This window comes from Lycorma delicatula, chromosome 2, assembly GCF_047948215.1.
Source record: "Lycorma delicatula isolate Av1 chromosome 2, ASM4794821v1, whole genome shotgun sequence".
Taxonomy (NCBI): domain Eukaryota; kingdom Metazoa; phylum Arthropoda; class Insecta; order Hemiptera; family Fulgoridae; genus Lycorma; species Lycorma delicatula.
The window spans coordinates 117,517,554-117,538,850 of NC_134456.1; the positions used below are offsets into that span (position 1 = coordinate 117,517,554).

At 27.8% G+C, this 21,297-nt stretch overlaps 1 protein-coding gene across 2 annotated transcripts in view; it reads right to left on the minus strand.

Moving 5' to 3' along the window:
- Positions 1-21,297, minus strand: part of sty (sprouty signaling antagonist) — a 105,271-nt gene that overhangs the window by 46,810 nt on the left and 37,164 nt on the right. The window contains exon 1 of one of the 2 annotated variants that reach the window (XM_075356154.1): positions 13,781-14,115. The exons of the other annotated variant lie outside the window; for it this stretch is intronic. The gene's annotated coding sequence lies outside the window, so the exon portion shown is untranslated. Of the gene's footprint in view, positions 1-13,780; positions 14,116-21,297 lie in introns of those variants that run through there. 2 annotated transcript variants of the gene reach the window in all.

Consider the following 21,297-nt stretch of genomic DNA (forward strand, 5'->3'; position numbering starts at 1 on the left):
TATCAAATTATATGGTCAAATTTTACATTAAATATTTTCAATTATAATAATCTACGGAGATTTTTATTTTCTTAAGAAATCTGCCTGTGGAACTTCAAGGAGTTTGTAAGCACCAACGTTAAGTCTGAATTCGCAACACTTTAAACGACTGTGTTAATTGCAACTAAAATAAATAATAAATTTCATCTAAAGTCGAAATTGATATAACAAACAACATTACTCTCATGATTTCTTTCTTGGTATTCTTCTGTAATAAATTTAAATATTCCATTTTTTTTTCTTTTAATGAATGTTGAAATAATTTAATTAAAATCAACTTCAATTTGAAGATTACGTTTCTAAGTTTTTTTTTTAATCTGAAAGTTACTTGTAGAATAAGTTTTTTAAAAGTAATCCAATGAAATATCTACAGTACCCACAAAATAGTTCTATTTCGATTAATAAAAGATCAAAATAATTACATTTTAAATATCTGATAGGTTACTGATAATTATATATATATATGTTTTTTTTTCTCAAAACAATTATAATTACAATCAGCTTTCCTGCGGAGCCATAAGTAAGTCTCCAGACAAAAGCACGTGATTAGAGGGTCCATAAGGAACACCCAAAATAACTAATACACTAAATAGTTGCAAGTAAACTTAAAGTCTAATATGAAATTTTAAGCTATCATAAATCACAAAACATTATTTTCAGCACCATATAGTCCACAAGAACAAACAAAATTTTTGATATCTTGAAGGTAATTCCACTGGGTGAGAACATCGAAGATATACAACATTTAAAAAATTTGTACAAAATATATTACAAAAAGAATAAATAATTTTATTTTAAAATTGGTTCATAAATAAAATGAACAGGATACAAAATCTTATCTAATAAAAAAATATACATTCACTATACGGAAAATGATTTTAGTCCTTATCATTTCACGAAGTAAATAAAGGAGTAAATACAAACGAACTTATTAACCAGAAATATACCTAATTTTTAAGATGTTATATTAATTAATATATCTGATTAATCCACGATAATGTATTATACACTTCAATTAATTGCAGACGTATAATATTTGAATAGTCTATAACTATTTACTTAATTTTGAATCTCAATATGATAAATAATCATTCCATAAGTAGGTAAATAAAACGTTTTATCTACGGAAAACATTATTTTTACATTAGATAAAAAAAATCTTTTAAAACTTTATTCATAAAATTAATCTTTTCCTCACTTACCGCTTTTGTTTTCTTCTCCATGTTAAATACTTTCTTACAGATCACTGGTTCAGCAGAAAGTTCTTATTTTTTATAACAAAATTTTAATTAAAAATAATCTAAATAATATTAAAATTATATATGTATGTTTACCATCTTAATCATAATAGAAAATTAATGATTAATTAAAAAACATATATACACAGAAATTCATAATTTTCTGTTATATATAGTTACCGTATTTATAAAAATAGAATATAGCCAAATGCAAACACATAATTTACTTTTAAAATTCAGTTGCTTGTCATTAATCAATTTATTGAAAATCAAAGGTAAAAAACATACACGTTTTGAAAAACGATAGGTAGTATCCTCAGTATCGCAAACGTTTTTAACATCTTCCCCTAGACTACCAAAGTTTATTAACATCTAAAAAAATCACTAACTGGAACAGTTTGAATTTCTAAAGACAAATTATTATTAAGGTTTTTTTTAAGTAAAATATTTTATTTCTATACCGTACTGAATGAATCTCATATTAATAATTTCAAATAATTTTAAAAAAATATTTAGTATTTTTAGTCAGGCTAACACAAATATTTGGTCTTAACGGTAATTTAAAAATAATAAAGAGGGTGGAAAGGCAATTATGTAGATAAACAAGTTAAAAAGATTATTCACTGACGTAAGATCCCATCATAAACAATGACGTCATAGTTATAGTTGTTTGTAGTAAGGTGTTCTTAAGAATGATTGAATATCTAATTTAATAACCTTAAGAGTATCAATTCAACAACAAACATCAAAGTGAATGGGATAATCATACTTTTTAGCCACGATAATATTATACCAATAATTTTTATTACGTTTTTCTTACTTTGAAAAACAGTAAGTAATTTCCTATTCATTATCATAATTCTGTTTAGAATAAACAATTTATAAACGTAAAAACAAGGAAAAATTAAAAATTCATGATCTTAAATATTTATGGTTATACACACTATTTTAAGTCTTACTGAAGTAAATACAGTTTTATTTATTAATTTTTTAATCTGTCAGCAAGCAAATTGTTACATTTAAAAAAAGTATAATAGAATAAAAAAAAATAAATATTGGGAAGAATCGAATATTTAAAATTGTTCAAGACTATGCAGACACTTGTAAAAACGTTGTGTACTGAATTATTACCAATAGCAACAAATGCTGAGTTATTAGTACGTGGTTAGATAATTTATACATCTTACACAAACATTTAAAATATCCAACAAAAAAAAACCTTATAAACAAAATGATCAGTACCTCCTCGTAAGATAAATCTCAGAGAATTATATGCTAAAAAAAATATGGAAATGAATTCGGTATTTATTTAAAGTTTCTAAGATATTTATCTTGATTATACTTTTAGACAATTATTAAATTAAAAGATAATTATTTTGTTTTTTTTTGGTTCAAAAACTGCAAAAAAACAAGTCACATACAATCACTATAAAAATTGTTGTCACAAATTTTAAAACTGGATGATTTAATTTTCAAAAAATAAAAATAAAAACCAAATGAAAAAATTAAATCATAAAACATAAATCATTTATATATTCCATCTTAACATGATTAAAAATCAAATCCTTTACTTCCATTAATGAAAGAAAAAAACAATAAAAATATTTGTTATATAAAATAATAGGCCTATACTTAAATATAAATTGAAATAGATATAAACGAAAGAACACAGGGTAATACGTAGAAATATAAGCCTCTTTCTGGGATACGGTATGCCGTTGAAACCGCATTACCAACCGCAAGACAAAGGCAGTTGTTAGTCAACGAGTGTCGTTTCAAGCAACAGAACATCGTTGTAAAATAGAATAAAAATCTGGAGAAAGATTTACTTTAATCGAATAACATAATAAAAAATTACCAATAATAATTTTACAATTTTATCACAAAATTGAACCGAAGAAAGCGTATAGTAAATGATACCAATATATTTACATATTTGTTCTTGATGTTCTAATTTCGTACAACCATCATTATGATGATTGTACGATTGATGATTGTAATAACTGATAAGACTAATTGTTTTAAAACGGAGAAAATTTTTAACAGTATAATTATATACAAATTGATAATAACCGATTGACAGTCTTTGATTTATTGATAATAAAGTAATTAAGTACTCTAAGATACAGAACTGTAAGTAAATATTTATTCTACGTGGAAACGAGTTCAAAAAATTCAATCATCTTCTAGGCAAATTAGTTAAACCCACCTGCAGATTTAAAAAAAATAAACAGAAGTTTGATTGACTTACGACAAAACAGTTATATTGTTTTAAAACATCGTTAGAAATGTTAAGAGTATTCTAGATAAGATGAAATAATTTTGTTCTCATAGATAATTAGGTGAATTAATTTCGTAGAACGTCTAGTCAAATTCCTAAAACATTGTAAATAATAACCGGAATACTTGTGATGTATTAAATATACAACACAAGTATTATAATTTATAATAACTGAAATAAGAAGAAAAGAGTAAGTAAAGTTCCAGAAATAACTAAAACGAAACATTCTCAAGAGTAAATTAAAATTTATTAAGAGTCCGATATTGAGCCTAGACAGTACACGCAATGGATTTTTCTCGACAGAACGAGGTAAAATATTAATCTATTATTTTACATTATCAGTTCTAGTTTCTTTTTACGACTATAATTCATGTAATGCACCTGAGAAACAAACGGTACCAGTCAGAATTACTTTGACTGAGAGTAATCGCTCTCATTATACATCCAATCCCTGAGCGGATACAGTCGAATGGATGCCCATATACAGCAACCCTTGAATAATTACTGGGGCGGTATTCGCCTCAGTAAATAAGGCAAAGAGAAACCACTTTACTCTTTACTTCCCAAAATATACCGTTTTTTTCCTGTTTAGCCTCCGGTAATTACCTCTCAGATAATAATTCAGAGGATGATTGAGTGTAAATGAAGTGTAGTCTTGTACAATCTCAAAATACGTACAATTCCAAAATATAACTGCCATGAGATGATTTCACTCTTGTAAACGGACGGTGTCTTGTTTCAGTTCACCTAGAACAGCTACGGTCATGAAATTTAACATATATAGCTGTTTATTTACCGAATTCGTGTCAAATAAAATAAAAATATATTGTTAAATGGCTATCAAATTATATAGAAAAAAATATTATAATATGGACACGGTCTAGTGGTTAACTCATCAAAATCAGTTGTTTAAATTTTGATTTTCGAAATCGAAGGTTCTCAGTTTCAAATCCTAGTAAATAATAGTTATTTTTATACGGAATTAAATATTAGACAGTGGATACCGGTATAATTTGGTAGTCGGGATTCAATTAACCACACGTCTCAGGAATGGTCGGCGTGAATTTGTACATGACTACAGCTCATTTACAAGTCATATCATCCTCATCACATATTGGAAAGGGGGAGGGTTGTTTACTGTTCACTAGTTGAATAGATTGTAACGTACACATTAGGAAAATAGAAATAAATAACATACCATCACAAAAAAAAGGAGAAAAAAAACAGGCTGAAAATTTTTCTCATATTTAACTAAAAGAATATCAAAATGTATTGTTTATAGACTTATGCAATATAAAAGACGGAAATTATAAAGAATTCGAAAATAAAAATTACTGGAATTATACCTGGACAATTTGAAAGCTTATAAAAGTGTAAATAATATAAGCCAATAGTAGTGGTGATTAAAATGTACACAATACGATAAATTTGAGAACGCTGGAATATTAAAATACTAATGACCATTTCAAAGACAAAAATGATAAAGAGATAACTTGTTACAAATCAGATTTCGGGGTTTTCCCCTGCTAGGATCCAAAATATTCACGAGTCAACGCCTAATATCCTTAGCTAAGCTAAGGAGTTTATTAGCTTTATCCTTACGCTAATATCCTTAGGAGTTGTTCGATAACAAAAAAAAAAAAAAACAAATATACTTAATAAATTCAGTGGTAAATGTGAAGAGGAAATTCATTTAAGTGCAAGATTACTTTTTTATACAATGAAATATCTATTCCAGTCTTAAATTTGTAAACTAGCCTCTTAAATACGTCAAGATAATGATAAAGTCAACAAGCACGATTTTTTTGTTGTAGTTTTTTAATAATAAATTTATTTTTAATAAAAGAGTTTTTCAGAAAAATCAATATAAATTAATATTCTATTTAATTTCACGTAAGTTGAACAATTATTTTATTTTATAATAAACAATATACAAAAATATAAAACTAAGTTACAAAAAGAATTATGGGAAGTAAATATATGTACAACATACGCTAAATCATACGTAAAAAAAAGATTTTTTTGTAATTCAAAAAGGATTTTATTTCTTTCACACAATTTATTTCAGATTCTCCAGTTCCATCGCATAGCCAGATGAAAAGAATTTAAATAGACATTTCAAATGTTAAGTTAAAAAGTAGATACGAAAAAGTTGCCTAAGTCTGCTTTTACGAAAAAATCTATTTTACGTGATCAAGTAATAATATGACTGACTGCTCGATGTGCGGAACTATATAAGGCTAATCGATGGTCACCACAAATTTCTAAACAAATTTCAAGCTTTTTTTTTAAACTTTAAAATCAGTAATGTTAACTATAAGATTAAATATTTAATTTTTAACACAAATATACATTTTAATAACAATATTTTATAATATTAATGATAATATATATAAGTACGTGAAATATTCAAATATTATTCCATAAATCTGACTTATCAATTCCCATTATTGATAGGCCTAGATCGAATCTTCCAACGCAATCTTCCAACTGTGCATTTTTTAATGAAAAAATGCACAGTTTTAATCATTTATCAATAAAAAAAAAAAAAAATAAGTTTCATTAAAAAATAAAATTCCGGTTTCAAGTTACCACAACGCAAAGAATATCATAATTATAAAAATTAAATTCATAAAGATAACTTTAACAAATTAATCTTCATAGATTAAAAAGTAGATTGTTAGTAGAATTAATAAATAAATATAAGTTTGAAGTACTCAGACGGACGGAAATTATACTTGATTTACGTCTTCCTTTATCAAATAGGCATTGCTAATGAGTGTGTTGGCTCATTGAAATAAACTGGTTAGAATAACAACTATTAGCGGAAATACCGGGATAACTAATGCAGCGGTCTAATAATACAGTATTCGATTCATATGTACTTTTTTCGAGCAACAATTCCGAGCGTTAAGGAGCGGACTAGTAAATAAGTGAGTGTGCGTGCGGATACATGTTTGTTTCGATTTAATAGTGAGGCCGGTGGACAAACCGTACGTAATTATAGTTTTAAAGACGATCGTAAGATAGCAGCAGCACCCCGTTACATGTAACCGATGATTCTTCTATCACTTTCTTCACGGGCCTGCCTCGTCTGTCGTGTCGAGTGTTGATACAACAAAACATTCGCACCTTCATTTCAATGCGTTGCGAGAATATAAGATTTTTAAGGTTCGTTGACCCGAAGGAAAACGAAGGACCCTGCCAACGAATATGTAATCAAACACTTAGCCTCTTATAAACACACTATATAAATAAACTATTTAATGTAATGCACGAACGCACGTGTATCCACGAGCATTTATATACAAATTTCGCAACCGGGATTGATGTAATACAAAGTACGTTTTCGTATGTTTCATAAGCGTCCTCAAAGGACGTTAGCACTTAAATTTTAAACAAATGAAACGAATATGTATGTTCTGAAATACTGCAACAAAATAAAGAAGATAAAAATGGATTTACTTTAACAAATGCAAAATAAATTTACCCTAAGGTAGGCTTCTATCAGATAAAATTCACTCGTGTAAATTTCAAAATATTATATAACAGCAGCTCATAAATTTAGTAAAAATAAATCCCTATAATTAAAAAATTAATAGAATATATTAGAAGGAATAGCGTTAAGAATATTTTTACCAACACAATTTAATTTAACTTTCACTTTAAAAATGTACTGCTTTTTTACCATAAAAATGTTAAACAAATAAATATCTCATTAATTTACAAATTTTTAAATATTTCTCTAAAACTGAATTTCATTTTTAAAAATACGGCTAATTTCCACAGTTAATATAAATTTTATAAAAAAGGAATCGGTGTAATGTTTTTTATTTCCTAAAAAAGCGAAATTTAAAGTCTATTTCTTAATAACGGCTAGCTTAATTTCGATAAAAATTTTAATACAATATATTTTTATAGTAAATGTAATTCATGCATTTTACAATTATTTTAAAAAAAAACTATAGGCAGTTTTCTAAAGATAACTGTAAACCACTTTTTCATTGTAAACTGTTGTTTTCGTATTACCTGAAGGACCTACATTACATAATGCCAAGTTTTGTTTTTACTTTCACTAACAATTGATTTTAAAATTTTCAACTTTGCGACAGCTTGGAACTACCTATAATTTGAAAATTAACGAAAACATTCTGTTTTATATAATCAAGATTATAACCAATACGATAGGGATAATGACGATAAAAGGAAAAGTTAATTTTCTGCTGTTAAAACGTTTATTTAAAACAAAAAAACGACCAAATCAACGATCTGAATTGAAAAAATTAGGACTCAAACATCTAAAAATATTCCATTGAATGAAATATTTGTTTAGACTCATTTCTCCGATGAAGATATTAATTTCTTAACTTATTTCGATAAAATTTAATAGTAAATAGTAACCTGTAAGGAATAAAGGAAGCGCCAATTATATATATCTACCTTTACCGCATAATTTTTCTTCGTTCAAAAAAAATACACAATCACAAGCTGTGTAAATCGAGTGAGTCAATCTTGAAACCTTTTCTTTCAAAAAAAAAGGTAATAAAAACATTATTTAAAAATATTCTAAAATAAAATGGAAGAATTAAAATATTCATTTAAATCCTAAATTATTTTCATTTCTTTTTTGTTTTCTTAAAAACAATTTATCATGATCACAAAGTACGTATAATTACTCTATAAACATATTTCAATCTTCTTAAAAACATTACTCAACAGTATTAACAGTGGATAAAATAAAACTGGTTTTAAAGATTTATAAAATGAACGTTTAGTACTTATGTGTATGATATTACAGTAAATTCCTTCGTTGTATGTAAGAAAAAATACACCGGTAATCCACAAAGACATTCTTCCGGATTAGTCTCCCATATGAAAAAAAAACAACAAATAATTCAGGGGCAGTTTATCTATAAACTAAGAGAAACTGTAAAAATAAAAGGAAAAACTTTGTGATATTCATTTTAAAAATAACATAAAAATTTTCGAAAGAAAAACTTAATAAGATTTGAATCTTTGTTCAGCAGTTTATAAAAGTATATTTTCCAGTATCCTACCGAATAATACTAATATTTACGTAGGTTATATAAATCAACAATGCTCTGGTTAAAAAAAACTAAGTAAAAGATTAATAATGAGAGGTATAACACCTCCATGGCGGAGTGGTAGTGACTCGGCCTTTCATCCGGAGGTCCCGGGTCCGAATCCTACAAAATTTCGTTTTCATATCCAAAGCGTAAGCTTTCAAGCTTATGTGGCAAAATCATTAAGCAAAAAAATAAAAAAAGCTTAGTCGGTTACAAGATTTTTTTCTAATCTTACCATACAAATTTGGCAAAATAAAACACTGGCCTAGAGTTTTATTCAATCTGCGTAAATTCTTTGTAATCCTATCTGTTGTACAAACTTACACACACATATATATATATATAAAGAATAAAAGCTACATTCTTAATTACTGCCACTAAGTTGAATATGTCATAATTAAAATACTAAGGTTTCTGGAACCACATTGTCGTGGTGTACCATATTGTACAATTTTATAATTAGTATTTACCGCAAAAATAATCCGATCAGTGATAATTATTAACTATTAATTTTTTCACCCATGTAAATGAAATATCCTACTACATTTATAGTATGATTCTTAGAGCATTAGTTATATAAAACACAAAAGTAATATATGAGAAAATAAAAAATCACAATTATAAAAAATTAAATATAAAATTAACAGAAATACCACTGAATCTTTCATACTATTTTGCTTACCCAAACAAATATTCTATTAAAATAAAATAAAAACATTTAAAAAGTTAAATAACTTTAAAATAAGTATAAACAATTATTAATAACAATAAGATAATAAATCTTTTTGATATAAATCAGCATATAACAGATCTAAAAAAAATATATTTACCGATGGAATAACAGATCATTAAAAGGCTTTTATCACATACAAAAATATGTGTTAGAAATAAAAACGAGAATATAATACTTTTTTTTTCAAAATATTATGAAGAAATAAAAATTGTAATCGATCTTATACTGGTAAGACTAATATTAATTTAAAAAAATCTTCTCAAGAGGATCTAACAACAAACATAGAAGTTACATCAAATTCTTTGGAGTATGTAAAAAAGAGTAAACACAATCTTGGAGTGTAAATTCTTTAAAGAAAATAGTAACCAACTACAGTTGCATATATACAAAACCTTTACTTATGAAGATAAAGAAATGTGAAAAAAACAAGTAGAATTCATACGCAAATCGGTTGTATATTACTGGCTGTTGCTATCTATAATGAATTAAGTCATAATTTATACGACAGCTGCAGCTACAACAGTATTCACAGCTTAATGTTGTGGTCTTTAAAAAAGAAATGATATATTACTAAGATGAACTTTTAAGTCTTAAAAAATTTAGTATTTTAGATAAATAATTAAATAAGAAAGACGCAGTAATATAAGGTACAGTCATTATTACAATTTACTCTTACTAAACGATGCAGGACTCAATTCTCACAATTATTCATTTCTGAAAAAACATTTTGACGCCCGATTACAATTACGTCCTCCTTTTTATAAAATTATATAAAAATTTCAGATTTCAACGGAAATATCCATTTTGACCATCCCTGAATCCATTTTACGAGTTCCGTCGTGACGTCTGTACGTATCTCGCATAACTCAAAAACGATTTGCCGTAGAATGTTGAGATTTTGGATTTAGGACTTTTGTAAGATCTAGTTGTGCACCTCCCCCTTTTGATTGCAATCGACTGGACCAAAGGTGTTCAAAAAAGAGCCCAAAATCCAAAAAGATTTGGATAAAATTTTAATTAATGAAATATTGGATCGTACAAGGGAAAGGCACATCGGTTCGAAACCGAATTCATTTCCTTTTTATTTAAATATATTGATTTGTTAATAATTATTAACCTCTGATGGTAAAAATAAATATGTGTATATGTAATTTAATAGGCGTAAAAGAAAGTCATGTATGTGGTTTAAACATCAGATTTTTTAATGATAGATTAGAAATGGAATTCATACCTTATGAAATATCCTAATCCAAAACTTTATGGATGAAAGACAGACGTTATCATTTCCCCTACAGAAGTCCAATATGCAATCGTTATTGCATCTTTTTAACCCCCCCTCCAAAAAAAAAATTATTTAAAACAGATAATCTCTCATTTTTTAAATTTATTTATATCCTACAAAAACAAAAACTCCTTGAACCAGATAAATGTAAATTGGACGATTCTTTTACCTAGTACAGGTGTTAAGGTGGAATTTTCCAAAATTTATCACGGGCACTCAGAATTTAAAGCTTAAATTTTATTCGTAATCTTCAGATTTTTAACATGAGTATAACATACCTAATTAGTTTTCCGGTCTGATAACTGAAATTTTTATCATTGATAATTAAAAGAGCTACATAATTTTGATTTATCTTGGGCAGGCCAGGCAAAGTCACGTACAAGATGCTATTATATTATAAAACGATACTAACACTAACATTATAACGTTAATGTATAACTTAATTAAAATCTCTAAAAAAACGTTAATATTTAAAGGTGCATTTAAAATCTCTCTAGGCTTTCATTAATATTTTCCAGCATATACTTAAACGGTTCCTTCGTGATCCGTACAGTACACCTGTCATGAGTATAATAATACATCGATCTTAATAAAAAAAAAAATATATATATATATAATAAAGTATTTATACAAAAAGTTTTTCCATCATATGAATAATTTTCAAAGGTTTTACAAAACATAAAAATTTCATACTTTTGGATAGTTAATTTAATTGTAATTTTCAACTCTTTTATTTATTATATATATGTCTTAAAATTAAAAAGTAAATTACGTAGACTCGAATTAGGATTTTCTTAATTAAATTAATTCAGTTTAACGTCAACTTTAACCACTACTATCAAATCGGATTCCTCTTTCATAAAACAATGATAAGATAACGTTAATAAACATACACAGGCCCCAACGAAAATAGTTTTTTGTCAATTCCTTAATGATTAATATATATATAGTTTGCTCAGTAAGTAATTTGAATGAAGAACTACTTAGGCAGAATATTTATTAATTTATACACGAATTTAAATAATTAATTTATGAAGTAATCGAATGAAATAAATAAAAGCCTCTGTATCTTATCAGTAATAAACGAAATTATGAAAATAAATTATTGTATATAATAAATCTTAATTCGGGATTTAATGAAAAAAAATCATTTCAACAAATTTAGTGACTGAATTAAAATAAATTTTAATCTTCTGAATGAATTACAAAACAAAACAATATTTTTATCTTTTAACTACCTTTAAACTACGAAGAAATTTTGTTTAATGTTCAGTAAAGACGTGAATAAAAATGAAAGATAATAAATTTTAACAAAATATTTTTAATATATTCTTTTAACATCCATAACCGGATTTGAATCAAACTGGCATAAGAAACCCTTAACTATACATACGTATAACAGTCACGTACTTTCTTTAATTAAAATTATTGTTCGGTAAAACGTATAAATAATTAATTGAACATTTTTTAAATTCTCAGTTTTAAAATTTTTATTAAAAAGTATCCTTACACATAAACAGGACCGAATTTAATAAAACTTAAACCATCGTAATTATGATTCTTTAGGTAATAAAAACAGAAAGTCATTTTACAATTGAGTTAAAAATTTTTACAATCTATATAACACGTAAAATACCACCAAAAAAAATTCATAACCGAGTCCAGAAATAAATTCGGTAATTAAATGATTTAAAAAGTTAGAAGGGAAAAATAATTTTGTTCAAAATATATTTTCTTTTTAATTATACGACAGGAAGAAATAAATCTTAAAACATTTTAACGATGTTTATAAACCAATTACATTGCAGGAATTAATAATTAATTAATATAATAAACAAACATTAAAAAAAAAATAAATATAATTTTATTTCAAAAAAATATAACCGACGAAATCATATGACAATAACTCAATAAAAAAAAATTCCATTTATAGATTAATAGCGGCAATTAATTAATTTGGTATTGAGAAAAGGAAATAAAATATTAATTCGAAAAACGAGTGAATACAGCGAGTGCAAGCGTGAACAGTTCAAACGAGAAACCTAGACTATGCTATAAATAGTTCACATTTTAGTTAAAATGAATATACACAACGGAAATAAAGATAAAAATTTATTTTTAAGTCAGTTAATACATAAATTACGTTAAGGTCAAAAATAACGTACGTCTGTCTATACTATTGTGAGAAGTATCTGAAAGAGTAAAAATTAAATATAACAAAAAAAATCTTTAAACAGACATCAAAATAGAACTGGATTAATCATATAACTATTTAAGATTTTAATAAGGAAACCATACCAATTTCATTTCATCACAATCCACCCAAACTTAGAAAAAATCAAACATCAAGAAAAAAAATTGCTAAAAAGTATCGAATAAATCGAGTTACTTTACAATAATTAAAATAAAATGAAAGATATTCTGTATTCATAAACAATGAAGTGATAACGAACAGTTAATAGAAAGTACAAATGAATCCGGTTTCTAACACCCATTATGTAACTTTTTCAGTAGATAATTTAAACTGTACAGTTATTTTTTTTAGTGATAATATGATATTAAACAGATTCTAAGCATAAGATGTACAAACTTCTAATTTATAACACATTCGTAGATGAAAAGCAAATGGGAACGTATTTACATTCATCAATAAATTTATTAATTGCTCAATACAGTGAGACATCAGTAAAACTGATTAAAATGATAAGAATACGCATATAAATAACCATAAAACATATACAATCTCCATGTAATAAAAGTAGTAAATATCGAAAATACGAAATTCAAACGATTCCAATCGTCCAGACTTGTAATTTAATTATAGAAAAATAAAATTGACAGCAAATATAACTATCGATTTGTATTGTCATCATAACAGAAATAATAATGTATAATTAAATCTATTAATTAATACAGTAAATTGAATTCGACTGGATTAGCGAGGCTCTAAAGTAATAAAATTTTGCCGGACAGTACAGCCAAGGGGAATCTTAATTTGAAATGTTCAAAGGTTAATTTTATGAAATTAAAATAAAAGATATTAATGTCATTTAGATATATAAAAAGCTAATTTACATCGTAAAAATATATCTCTTTAAAAGAATTAAAACGAATACACACATGTATTTATCAGGCTAAAGATGAAGGAAGCTGCATGTTCTCAATGACAAGAAAATATTTAAGATGTCACAGATCGGAAGTAAATTATGAATACTGGCTACAGATGATACTATTTTCCTAGAATCGGTCACTGGTAGATTCCGTTTGCAGAGTTGTTAAGACTAGAAATCACAGTAAATCACTTAAATCACCTCACAGATTAATCACTGCACAAAAAACACCTCACTAAAATAAAAATAATCACGTATCACAGCGAGTTCAGACACAAAATAAAATAAATTCTAGGATAAGCGGTACATCATATATTATACTTAGCCGAGTCGACGGACCGGCCGAACTCCGAAACAGGACTGAACTGGGAGCTGTGAGCATTCGGCTTCGATTCGATGCGCAGAAGCGATATGCGCAGCCGCACCAACGCTCCTACCGGCAAAACATGCGACTATTGTTTTTATGAATGGACTCCATGTAGGAGGGGAAGTCATTCAACAACTGTACCTAGAGTGGGGAGAGCCATGAATGGATGTACTAACCGCTGTTCCATTTACAATCAGACCTTTCCCCTCAAGCACTTACCTCGAAAAAATATATAAATCACAACTTCCACCTATATACCAACAGCGACCACACACAGGCACATGCATTCCTCTAAAGCTAAATCTATATGATATTCAGTAAAATAGATAAAAGGTAAATCATCGATGATTCAGATGATACTAACATCGTAACATCCAGACACAAATGCCAAAGAAAATTCTAAGGGTGAAAAAATAATTATTAATATTAAATACGATTGTTTAATGTCAAGAGCATCAAACACTAACATAATAGGAAAAAATAAACTGACATTACGAAAATTAAAAACAATTTCATTAAAAAACAGACAAACTTAATACCAAAATTATGGAATTTTTATACCCTGCTTCAGAACAAAAACCAGCCGAAATTACGGTAAATCTTAGCATAATTTAATTATATCATCCAGAAAAATGAACAATCAAATAGATATATCCCTACAATTTTCCAATATGAGAAAACGAATACACAAGCACACCCGTTTAATATATATAACACATTTACTTCCGGTGAACAAATAAATTCAACGAAATAATTACAAGGACATTTAAATATAATGAAACGGTACGTACATCGGTATAAGTAAATTGCACATATAAAAAGGAAACTATGTTCATAATAAAATAAAGTGACAATCTTAAAAAAATAAATAAATAGAGACTCTTCAATATTACTTCTCGGTGAAAACGAAAAGCCTCCGTTTCTTTTAAAATTCCTACTGATTCCATCAAAGTTTTTCATCCGGATGGTCCTAGGTTCAAATCCTGCTCAGGCATGACATTTATAATACGTTAAAAAAAATATCAATTTCATAATGCCACACTTTAAGCTTTTCTGAATTAAACATGAACAAAATTAATAACTAAATAAAAATACGTTACTATAATTCGTTCTATAAATAAATATAAAACAAGAAAAGAAATCAAGAGACATCTGTCCCAGTAATTACATTTTATACATAAACTGTCTGATAATTTAAACTAAAATCAGATAATTAGCTTCCACGTTAATTCACTATAATCTTAAAGGAAAAATAGTAAAAATAAAAAAAAACTCTAAAAATTCACTAAAAATCAAATAAATAAAATTTAAACAATTATCAATTTTTTATTATTTAACGGCGATTAATAAAAAGGCCGAAATTTAAATAAAATGAAATTATCTTTTAATTTCAAGACCGTGGTTTTTTTTTTTTTTTTTAAACAGTTAGATACAATTATATACCAGCATCCTCGTCGCGGCTTCGCCTGCTCTATATGGTTACTTGCGTTTCCCGTCGCAATCAATTTTTAATCAGATAATCAAAGGCAAGCGTAGTCAATCGCGTCGCGCATATATTAGCCAATGGCTGTGTTGGTTGAACTGCCGCGCTGTACACTGTCGCACCCATCAAATTATCGAAATTCTAAAAAACCCAAAAATATTTTTTAGATATTTACATGAAGAGTATTTGCTAGCCCAAACCTACTGAATATCTCGTTTAGTATAATCGGAAATGGGGGAAATTTTCAACCACTATTCACAATTTTTTTAAGTTTCTTTATCTCCTTTCTTTCTTTGAAGATCGAATTTCAGAAAATATGAAATTTTTTTGTTAAGTGAAGATTATATACCAAATATCAAGTTGATATCTTCAATTGTCACAGACCTCTCTCTTTTTCTGTTTAGCCGCCGTAACTACCGTAAGGTATTATTTCAAAGGATGATATGTATGAATGTAAATGAAGAATAGTCTTGTACAGTCTCAGGTCGAGCATTCCTGAGATGTGTGGTTAATTGAAACCCAACTCCAAAGAACAACGGTATGTTGTTATTGAGAAAATTATTACCGGTACAATAGTTACTCAGGAATTCAAAAACTAGTTTAGTTTCAAAAAAAAATTAAAAATCCGTTTCAATCCTTTAAACTCGGAATTTAAAAAAATATACAGGCGAATTTTAGCTAATCGCATGAAGATTACACACACCAAAAATCAAGCTGATATTAACATTTGTTACCCAGAAATGAAAAAAAAATAAAAATAGTAAATTTCATTGTTACTCTATTTTACTTAACCCTTTAAACTCAGAATTTTAAAACATCCTTTCTTAGTATGCAATTACACCGTAAGAAAAACGTGTATACAAGTTTTCTTTAGTCGTTTTTTCAGAGAGTAGATTGGGAATAATATATATGATATGTTATTTTATATATTAGTCTGAAATATTTTAATTTTATTTTATTTTTTATGTTAAAAAAAAATATGTTAAAAATATTTTTTATGTGTGTGAAAAAATTATACAGAAGAAACGCAACAAAAAATAGAATACTTTCTAATAAAAATAACAAAATAAATTGAAGAAAAAATAAGAAATTAAGCGACCGTGAGTAAAAGGTGGTTGAAATACGGAAAAATGTTTTATATTTCAATTTTTCAACAACTTTCATAATATTTCGCGAAAAATATTTATAATATCAAAACTCCCTGGACTAAATATCATTGCTCTATAATTATACAAAACAAATAAAAAAAAATAATAATAATATCTTCAACCTCCATGTGATCACATAGTTTTTGGTTTAAAACATCTTCCGCTTAAATTAACTGGAAGAAACTTCCTACGGATCACATACATTTTAAATAATAAAACATGTACATACACAGGCTTTTATTTTTTAGGTCAATTCAAAATACAAAACTGAATTTGAAAAACTGTACTTCATAGTTATCGTACAGTAGAAACAAAGTTATTGTTTTTGTTGAAATCAAAGAATCTTCTGTCTCAAAATTACCACATTAAATTAAAATAATAAGTATAAATATAAGAAATAAAGAACAAATACGTTTTTTGTCTGCAAAGGTAAAATTGCTATTTCTCATAATATAATTAATAAAAAAAATATATTTTAAAAGATTAACTACTATCGATTTTAAATATTCTTTTCCTTATTAATATTTTTGAATAATGAATAATTTTAGTTAGTTTTTTCTTTGAACAAAAATTATCTGTAATAGGACAACTAGTCATGTTGGCTTAGCATTTCAGTATTTATTTATCTATTTTAACTATTTCAGAACATTTATTTTAATCGAGATTAGCGAAAACTAAATTACCTTTTAACAGAAAATGTTATCTGGAAATCGTAGTTCATAATTCCTGTTAAAAAACGTTATCACTGCACCAAAACTTGATTTTTGTAATTGTTTTTAATAATGCAGTAAATAATAATTCACATTTATAATTCAATAAAATTTATATATATATAGATAAGAAATATATATATATTTTTAAATTTTATTGAATTATAAATGTGAATTATTATTTACTGTATTATTAAAAACAATTACAAAAATCAAGTTTTGCTTTATTTATATATGTACTAGCATTTCCCCGTCGTGGCTTCATCCGAGATATTTTTTTTAATAGCAAACTTATTTATTTATAGATAAAAACTATTTATCAAGAATATTGATTTTAGATTTTCATTAAAACGGTAAGTAAATTTTTTTATTAAAAATATAGAAGGAATATTCGATAAACGAATTGTTTAAGCTCAATACTTAAACACACACACACACAAACACACACACAGAGAGAGAGAGAGAGAGAGATGCCTTGTTAAGGACCTATTTAGAATACAGCACTCAAAAGTGCTGTTTGGGATATTTTTATTTCCTTACAAAATATGTTGACAGTATTTTTTGTGGTGCTAGAATGAATAAGCTGCTTTTTTACCGTAGTATCTGTGTATCTCGCTCGTAGTTTACTAGATGTCTTAGTACGGATGACGCTGTGAAATGTTGGTGGTCGGTTAACGGTAAGGGTTCATATGCCTCAAAATGACCACTGCTTAAATCACCAGACAAGCACATCCTTATAACAGGGTGAATGTCGTTACCGAAAATAGTATAAGTGCACCTTTACGATAAACCTCGAATACAAATGGAAATAATCTATTAGTTCACACATCCACCAAAGTCGAACCTTTGGACATTTGAACGAAATATCCATCACAGCTCGAATTGTGACTCCAATTATTTTCCGTCATACTTGAGAATCCTCCCAATTCTCCACCAGATGTGATACAATTATTTCCCGCACTTCAGCCGCCAATAACTGTGTACAGTACATGAATTGAAAAAGAGATAGAAAAAGATACGCACCACCTCCTACAATGGGTATAATTGTACGAGGTAACAATTCTCCATTAACATTTAAATATTCTATGCGAAATTTTGTGCATTAAGTTCATTAATTTTGATGCATTTCTAGCATCCCTGTCGCGGCTTCGCCCGCGCTATATGGTTGGTTACTTGTGTTTTCCGTCGGGTCAGGGGATATTCAGACGGTCATGGCTCGCTTCGCTCGCTCTTCACGTCTAGCCAGACGACTCTGCCCGTTGGATCCCGCTATATTAATTAAACTTATGCCTGTGAGTATAACAATGTTAAAAACAAATTAAAGCCTGTTCATTTTTTTTTAAAATCAGTGTATTTTAATTTCTTCAGAGCAACAGTTCAGTCAGTACAGAACCCGAAACTTTGAGTGTTCCAAAAATTGGGTTTCAAAACAATCGGCCTTCACCTTAAAAACATTACGTGTAACTGGTCACTCGTACTTCGTACAGTTAAAAATGTAATTTTCCCGGTTCTTAGCGTTACCTGAGAAGCACCACTAGGAGGTGACCGTACTTCCTTTCTCATTTTTAAAAAAATTGTTATTTACTTTTATTTTATGTTTTTAGTCAAGTAACCGGAGGCAGGTGCAGCCAATAGCGTCGCATATACAGTAACAGTGGCTGTATTGGTTGAGCCGACGCGCCGTACACCGTCGCACCCCTTAAAAAAACGAAATTAAAAAAAAAACTCAAAATGGTTTTTAGATATTTATCTGAAGAGTACTTGCAAGCCCCAATCTAGTAAATATTTCGTCTAGTATAGTCGGAAATGGGCAAAATTTGCAATCATTGTTAAACATTTTTTTATCATTCTTCACTACATCCAAGGTCAAATTTTGAAAAATCTAGACATTGGTTTTTAGATATTTACATGAAAATTACAAAAAATTGATATATTCATTTTTACCGAGAAATTTAAAAAAAAAAAAACAATCAGGTTTCAATAAAATTCAAAATCCTTTTTAAATTCGGAATTTCGAAAAAAATCTTTTAGTTTGCACTTACACTGTAAGAAGAACATGTATACAATTTATTTTCAGTAGTTTTTGCTGGGCGTTGATGAATGTCAGTCAGGACAAGTTGCTTTATAAGTGCAAAGGAATAAAGTACAATATATTTTTTTAAATTTTATTTTTAAAATCGTACAATAGGAGATTAAGTTTCCTTTTGATACCTAAAAATTAAGCGCAAGTAAAGCCATACTAATTAACATAAATTTAGAGAAAAACAAAAGACAATTAAAAATAGTGTCCTCATATTAAATAGGTCTTAATTGTAATTAATTTTACAAAATCTAAATTTTAACAATAATAAAAATTCCCACAACGTCTAAGTTTATAAAGTTCGTGCAAGAATATAATATATTATTACTGTGATTAACCTGACTGACTTACGCAATGAATTCCCATCATATTATAAGCACGGAACTATTGTAATAATGCTTCTAATACTAACAGCAAGAATAACAATAGTAACATATTATTATAATGGGAATTAAAAATTATTTTTTATGAAACGAGATGAAAAAAAATCTTATCTAAATCTACTATTGTACCGAAAGGAAATAATGATAAGAATAATAGTTTAATTAGGAATTTGAACAATTTACTTAACTTTTATAATTCTAATAGAAGTACACAAAATGCAATTGTATAATACTAGCGAAAAGAGTTACATAACAACAAAAATTTCTCCCTGAACTAAAGTTTCCATGGAATCTACCTTTATAATTATACAGGTATTATCAGTTAGTTTTCAGTATATCCAAATTACCTGATTTGAACCTTTTACAACTATTATTACTTTCTGTGCAGTAGCTTGTGTATCACAGACTTATTAAAGCTTAAAATTACGTAGTAGTAGCAGCCAGATTGTTTCATATTAATTTATGTTATTGAAATTTCACAGTTTAGTACCTAAGAAACTTACATTTACGAAAAAAATAAATAAATATAACAAAAAATATATATTATGCTTTAAAAGTGGTTACAACTGCATCTAAATCAAATATTGTGATGTAATGAAAATGCAACATATTATTAAAGCCGGCCTCCGTGGCGCGAGTGGTGGCGCTCGATCTTTCATCCGGAGGTCCAGGGTTCAAATCTCGGTCATTTTCACACACACTACAAATCATTCATCTCATTCTCTGAAGAATGCCTAACGGAAGATCCTGAGGTAACATATTAAAAGAGGAGAATAACAGCTGACGTCGACGGGACAGGTTGTCTGCATAGGAGCTCTGTGATTATAGGTTATATTTTGGTATTTTTCGTTGTTACTTATGGTTTTTGATTTCTTAGTTTTTAGTTTAGTTGTTCTGCTTTGTTGGTTTAGAATAAGTTTTTTTTTTGCAATTTTGAGCTTAGCCTAACGTTGCTAGGGACTTGTTTATACAGCTTGAAGTCTGTTTACATTTGTAAGTTTGTTTACATAGGGTTATTTACATAGAAATTTTACTGTTGTCAACCTGGCCGACCCGCAACGGTACAAGGAGATGGCCCTACCATAAGAGGAGGAGTTCGCTGCTAACTCTGATAGCAGTGGAGCCGAGAGTTTCGCTGACATGGTTGTGGAACAGTTACGGTGTGCGGACCGTTTAATCTTCAGGTGTTCTGGGAAGAAAGCGGAGGATAAGTCGATTCGGCGGCGGCGGAAGACTGTCAATCCGGTAGTCACGACCAGTGAAGACCTTAGGGACGGTTTTCCATCTCTTCCGACTACGTTCGATTGCAATGTGGATGAACAGCGACGTTTCTTTACAATTTCGGGGAAGCGACGG